We start from the raw sequence: 6,366 nt of genomic DNA on the forward strand, positions 1-6,366 counted from the left end.
TTGCAGTGAAAGCCTTTATTGCAGTGATGTTTATTGCTGTCGTAAAGCATATTGTTTCAACTGGTTATAAGCTCCAGGTAGATGAGTGCATTAATTTTAGCATAGCCCTTATCATTTTAACTTCACATATGTCAGAAGTATCTTCACTTAAAATTCATGATCTTCTTCATAGTGCACAGGTAAGTTTCCGGCATTGCAGCCAACGATGATGTATCTCATGCTTTCGGATCCTGTGTAATCGCACCCACTCTCGTTTGATCTATTGCAGGTGATCACACGAAATTGATCCGACGATTTTTGAAGATTTGTGCGATTCGGCATGGGGTAGGGTTCCCCTTCCTCGTCACAAACGGCGTTGACGGAGTCCAGGCTCAAAGCAGAAATGACACTGTTGACCCTTTTGCAAGGGTTGTAATTATAACGTTTGTTGATAAAAGCCATCTTTTCATTACACTCTTTCACTGTCATTTCGTTTTGGTAATGCTGAGCTATGAATTTTTCGTATGGTGTGTCCTGTGTAATCATTGCGCAAGTGATGGCAAAGATCAGGAAGAGCAGAGAGAAGGTGGCCTTCATGATTGCACCTGGGGAAGATATACACAATTAGTGAGTATTATTTATTGAAACTCCTGATATATTTCAAAAGAGAACCTCAATACAGCCAGACATTACACATGTAAGCCAATAAACAGCTAAATAGCCCACTTCCTCTCATACACACATGACCACAGACATGCACACACGTACACACAACATACACCAACCTAAGCCCACACATATACACTGCATAACTTACTGAAACTTCATATTTTTAAGCAGTGGAACAAAAAGGAATCACAAATTTGAATATTATTTTACTGTAACTTTTTTACTATAACTGCCATCCATTATCTATACCCGCTTATCCTGGGCAGGATCGCGGGGTGTGCTGGAGCCTGTCCCAGCGTACATTGGATGAGAGGCAGGAATACACCCTGAACAGGCCGCCAATGTATCCCAGGGCACACACACCATTCACTCACACACTCATACCTATGGGCAATTTAGAGTCTCCAATCGGCCTATCTGCATGTCTTTGGACTGTGGGAGGAAACCAGAGTACCCGGAGGAAACCCACGCGGACACGGGGAGAACATGCAAACTCCACACAGAAAGGCCCCAAGCTGAGATTTTAACCCACAACCTTCTTGCTATGAAGCGACAGTGCTACCCACTGCTACATATCTGATACCTAAATCAAGTTCATGGGGGATTTCTATTCATACTTGTCTCACTGAAGTGTTGACACAGTTATTGCTATGTCTGGAATAAACTTTGAAGCTTTTTATACAGTATGCAAGTATGATTCTTTAAAGCCCCCAGTCATGGAATTCTATACTGTCTGTAATGCATGGATCAGACCGTCCAACCTGGAGTGAACTTTTCTTTAAGCAATCTTAAAGATGAGCCTGAAATGTGAGTCTTAGTGCTGCTTTTCTCCTGAAATGCATTGGTCATGGTGTTGATTTCTGTGTGGTTAATCTAGTGGCTAATCTGACTCAATCCTAACATTTTACCAAAAGCCAACAACAAATGTCAAGATTAAGATGCTAATGACCAAGCAGAAGTCAAAAAAGAGAAGAAAGGACAAATAAATGGAAATATAAGTGCACAGAGTTTGGACTAAAGAGAGGATAAGAAATGATTACCTGCAGACCGCTGCTCCAAATGGAAAACACCGCACAGCCTTGACTTTTTAAGGGAAAATACAAAGGCTTAACTCAGTGATGAGTGACCCAGACCCTCCTGACACTCATCTTATATACTTCCCTGACTTGCTTACTAAATTATATTTTGACCAAATAAGGTTGGGGTTTCTACTATGGACAGTTAAGCTTGATACGTTTGCTGGCTTTTTCACACCTGATCCTTATCTTGGCCACTCATCAACACGCAGCAGAGATGTTTTCACAGCTATCATATCTCAATAGACGTAATATAATTGAAATGTCAGTGCTACAGCAGATGAGGATGTATCATCAGGGATATGACAAGTTAAGTGGCCCCTATTCCTACAAACATACATCTATCACACACACACACACACACACACACACTAGCATGACAGCCAAAGGTCAATTAAATGCTGATCTTATAATTCTAGAGAAAACGGAGAAGTGAACGGAGAGAAGTGCCCAGGGCCCAAATACGGGCTACCGGTTTAACAGATTCTGTGTCACATGACTCGCAGTTCGAGAAACACGCCCTGACCACACGCACCATACACTGTTTCGGTATGACAAGCGAAAGAGAAGGAGAAAGAAAGGCATTTAATGAGTGAGAGTCTATAAGAGATTCTAATGTACACACAGTTATGCTCACATGCAAAATGTGCTCTGATGTTCATTTTCTATTGTTGCAAGCACTACGCTCAAAGTCAAAAACTATTCTAATACAGTTTTACTGTAGTGTTACTGATTATACTATCTTCTAAAAATATGTTATTATAACAAACAGATCATGCAATTATATTTTGTGGCAGTGGTTTACTGGCAGAAGAATAGTTTTAGGGGCGATATAGCTCAGGAGGTAAGACCGATTGTCTGGCAGTCGGAGGGTTGCCGGTTCAAACCCCGCCCTGGGCATGTTGAAGTGTCCTTGAGCAAGACACCTAACCCCTAACTGCTCTGGCGAATGAGAGGCATCAATTATAAAGTGCTTTGGATAAAAGCGCTATATAAATGCAGTCGATTTACCATTTACCAGAAGAAGGGAAAATGTAGCATTGTTAAACCTAATTGTATATCTTAATTGGCCAAAAGAAAAAAATGAAACTGAAAAGATCTGACCCTTGGGGTGTTGGCAAGCAGAAATGAGGTGAACTTACTTGTTGTGTGAAGGTTACAGTGTCAAACACCATGTCAGGCACTCCTGCTCAACCCTGTAGCAAGAAACTGAACCTACAGTGCTATAGTTTAATGCTCAGCTGTACAGATAGATCACGGCTAAAATGCAAGTGGCCCTTGAAAAGGTTTTCTGTAAGTGTCACATACGGTCCAGTCTTGGGAAGATTTATTAGACTTGTGAATACAAACAGGAACTTACTGAGTTTGTGGGTTTTATCTGTTCAGAGGTGTAAACAAAACAGCAGGCCAGCCTTCCTGTGCATTTCATTTCAACCCCTGAACTCTCTGTGATATTAAGAGTGGAAAACAGCATCAAGTCCACTGGCATTGCTCCAGAGAGGCATGAATTTAGCTTACAGCCATGCAGGACAGCATCAAAAAACCAACAATCACTCCTGAGCACCTGTTCAACATCACATAATGGAGGCAAGTATTGTTTCACTGCTATCTAGAAAAAAAAGAACATCAAACATACACAGTAGACATATTGAACTTTCATTATTTTGATTGAAAACAAAATAAAAAAAGGAGATGACATAAATCGAGACAGCCTGACCCTGGAGAGGGCAGAGTGTTGGGCTTCAAACCTGAGTGGATTGGCCAGCAGCTATACCACTCCCTAACCTTCTGACCTGCAGGAACTAAGGAGATGGGCCTCTAGGGGGCACTCTTCCCTCTGGATTAAATATAAATTTCTGGTTGCCCTGTGCAGTGATGCTTGTGTAAATGAATATTTTGAACATAAGCTGAATAAGTCACTTTGCATACTATCATCTACTGACTGGCTGAATTTGGGTGTTGGTAGGAGTCTGGAAGGTGTGTTGTGGATCAATCACATTTTGTACTTTTGTAATGAATGTTTGTGTGAATGATTTATTGATAGTATTGAATACTTTGTGTCTTAATCATTGTATTGTTAGTCATTGGATTGGAAACATGTCGAAACAAATAATTAGTTTAAGTGAACTTTTTTGCCTCCTAGGTTTTGAGCTCAACGGTCAACACTGGGTGTATATTTATTTGCATTCTTATCGTGAATAATATGGATAACATTGAACATCGTCTTAACTACTGCTTGTATTTTTGCATAGACTGCGTTGTTGCTGTTCTTGTTTGTGTTAGTGTTAATCAGTTTAACCTACAGGGCCCAAGTTGAACTATGCGGTTGTTCCCCGCACTTGGAACGGTACTCCTCTCTAGGGTTTTCAACACACTTGTTCCTGGTTATGGTTATACACTTTGTGGTACGTCGCTCTGGATAAATAAATGTAATGTAATGTAACTGTAGGAATTTTTCAAACAAATACATTTTTCAAGTAAATGCACTCGAGATATTTCTAAATTTTACATTATTAATAGTGTTTTGTGTGTTCTGCTGGTGTACTGACCAAGCAGAAATGAAAGATAAAGAAAGGGGGAAGAAAGGACAGAGAAGTGAAGGGAGAAAAGCTCAGTGTCAAGTATAAAGAGCAGCTAAAATGTCTGAATGGGAACATCATACAGCCCCTGAATGCATATAAATATAAATCCAAAGAAGTTTCCTGCATAGTTTGGTTGGTAAAGGTACTGGTCTTAAGGGCAGGCTGGGTCCTTCAGTCATATTAGATGTAAATGTTGATGACATGATAATAACAGAGACTAGTAAGACACTGTTAGCTTAATCCTACCAGGGGTCTGGTGGAAACAATGCCGGCGATGAAGCCAGGATTTATTATTTTTTTATTTTTGGAGAAGGGAGACTGGCAGACAGCTGCATCACGTTACTTTTGTTCTCTTTTCCTATAAACACATTTTGCGCAAGAAAAAAAAAAAAAAAAAAAAACTGGTGGTGGTATTTTAACCCAAAAACCTCTCCCTATGTCATTGGTGTCATTAATAAACACATTCCAGTTGTTTGATACAGGCCCTCCTGTAGTACCGTATGGGCTGCGGTTTGTAGACCAGTCATTGGCTCACAGCTAGAGCTTTATGGGAGTTTAAACTGCAGAGGATTACTGGGTAGCTCAGTAGTGATTCAAGAGGTGAAATTGGCTATTTCAAACTGGAGACAACAAAAAGAGACAAAAAGAGTGGCCTCCAAAAACAAAAAGAGTTGTGTTCTTGTAGGAGACAAGGAGGACACGCGTGCACACACGCACAGATTTTTCTTGACTTTTTTGCTCTGCACACCACAATTTTTGGTTTTTAATAAAACAATTAATTTGTGGTTAAAATGCAGATTCTCAGCTTTTATTAAAGGGAATTTTACACATTTTGGTTTCACCATGTAGAAATGACAGCACTTTTTATACATACTGCCCCCATTTCAGGGCACCATAATGCTTTGGACAAATGGTTTCACAGCTGTTTCTGATTGATGCTTTCAACTGCTTTTTACAGGTGTAAGAAAGGTTTCAGAATCTCGTCTTGTTTCTAAGCTTTTGATTGCCTTAGGAGTCTGTTATTGGCATTTGTCAACATGAGAACCAGAGCTGTGCTAATGTGCTTAGTCCAGGAAGGTATTATGAGGCTGAGAAATAAAAAAAAAAACAGGCAGAGACATAGGCCAAACCTTAGGCTTACCAAAATCAACTGTTTGGAACATCATTAAGAAGAAAGAGATAAGCTCCGTAGTCACAATGGGCCTGCTGAGCGTGTGTCATTTGTAGTCCACTAAATGGCGCAACGTGCTGCAATGCAGTGTGGACACACAGTAACTGACATAGCCGTAATTTCAACAGCAGGAGCACAAGGTGTGCATCTCTCCAGACCTCAGAATGTAAACTGGGTGAAGGAACTCTAGTAAGTTTAAACCCGTCCGTTTATTCTGGGACTAATCATTTACCCACGCTCCACACTAATGTCCCGGTGCCCTTCGCAAACAGACCTTTGTCGGGAAAGAGAGGGAACCAGCCGTAGCTTGTTCCTTTTTGGGGTTCACTCATAATCATCTGCAGTTATCCACAATCTGCTCTCTCTTTAGGTCAGGACCATTCAGCTGTGGGCAAATACGGCACAGCCAACACAAGCACCACAGACTTATTTTCTTACATAGAAGAAAACATGTTTCATTGTGCTGCATAGAAATAGTCCATGTCTTCATTAGTACAGTTTCAGAAAACTTCCCACTAATGACAGAATATCAAGTAAATTAAAAAAAAAAAAAAAGCAAAAGAACTACACAGACTATTTGCTTAAATATTCTGTGGGTCAAATTCTCGATGATACACTGCTGATGCTAACTCATAGGTAGATATTATATCAGATTTCATAGGAATTATAAATATACAATGATAAATAACATGACTAGCCAGTAAGATACGGTTAACAAGTGTAACTATTACCCTCTTAAGATTCATTCATTTTTGTCCCCTACAAGACTGATATATACTGTTCCTCAGGGGCCAGTGCTAGGGCAACTTAATATACTGCCGTTCACTGCATACACTGCCCCTAATAATATAGGTCAGAAACATAGCATGGAGATTATTTGCTATACAGA

At 40.2% G+C, this 6,366-nt stretch overlaps 1 long non-coding RNA gene across 1 annotated transcript; it reads right to left on the bottom strand.

The window, feature by feature from the left end:
* On the bottom strand, positions 1 to 2,001 carry LOC118224301. Its single transcript, XR_004764616.1, has 2 exons — positions 1,689 to 2,001; positions 1 to 584 (listed from the first exon to the last, which is right to left on the bottom strand). It is a non-coding gene; the product is annotated as an uncharacterized LOC118224301 (long non-coding RNA).
* Positions 2,002 to 6,366: the final 4,365 nt, after the last annotated feature.

This window comes from Anguilla anguilla, chromosome 3 (genome assembly GCF_013347855.1).
Source record: "Anguilla anguilla isolate fAngAng1 chromosome 3, fAngAng1.pri, whole genome shotgun sequence".
In the NCBI taxonomy this organism is placed as follows: domain Eukaryota; kingdom Metazoa; phylum Chordata; class Actinopteri; order Anguilliformes; family Anguillidae; genus Anguilla; species Anguilla anguilla.